Genomic DNA, 745 nt, shown 5'->3' on the forward strand with positions numbered 1-745 from the left:
TGATTCTATTTATATAAAATGTCTAGAACAGGCAATCCCATAGAGACAGAAAGTAGATAATTGGTTATTAAGAGCTTGAGGGAGTGTGGTGATGGGGTGGAGGCAACACCTAATGAGCCCAAGGTTTCTTTTGGAGAGGGTATGTTCTAAAAATGATTATGGTGAATTTTGCACAACTTTGTGACTTCTACTAAGAAGAAAAACCATTGAGTGGCATATCTAAAAGGGTGAATTGTTTAGTGTATGGGTTAAATCTTAATAAACTTGTTTACAAGAAGAAAAATAAACCATGTACCAGACAACCTAGATTTAATTCCCATCTCTGCCCTTGAATGGCTGTGTGCCTTTAGAAATATTACTTAAGTTGTGCATGCGTTAAAGTCCCCATAAATAAATAGATACAGTAATAGTTCCTCCCTCATACGGTTGTTGTAAGGATTAAGAATGAATACATGAAAGGACTTAGAAAAAAACTGTTTCACTTATACTCAAAGTATAAATTCCAGTGTCAGTAATTCTTCCTCATGATGTTACTTTCTTTCTTCTCATGACTTTATTTCGAAGAGAAGATAGTATGCTAAATCTATTCGAGTTTTCTTTTACTGAACTGCGGGAGAGTGGGAACGTAACAGGTCTGAAAACTCAAGCATCTTCGCTCCGGACTTAACGTCTTTCGCCTAGTTTGACCCTCTAGGCTTCCCATTCTTTTTTCCTCAGCGCGCATGCGCGGCAGCCGCGTGCCCTT

This window comes from Pteronotus mesoamericanus, unplaced genomic scaffold (genome assembly GCF_021234165.1).
Source record: "Pteronotus mesoamericanus isolate MK-2021 breed Mesoamerican mustached bat unplaced genomic scaffold, CSHL_Meso_final contig_130, whole genome shotgun sequence".
Lineage (NCBI taxonomy): Eukaryota > Metazoa > Chordata > Mammalia > Chiroptera > Mormoopidae > Pteronotus > Pteronotus mesoamericanus.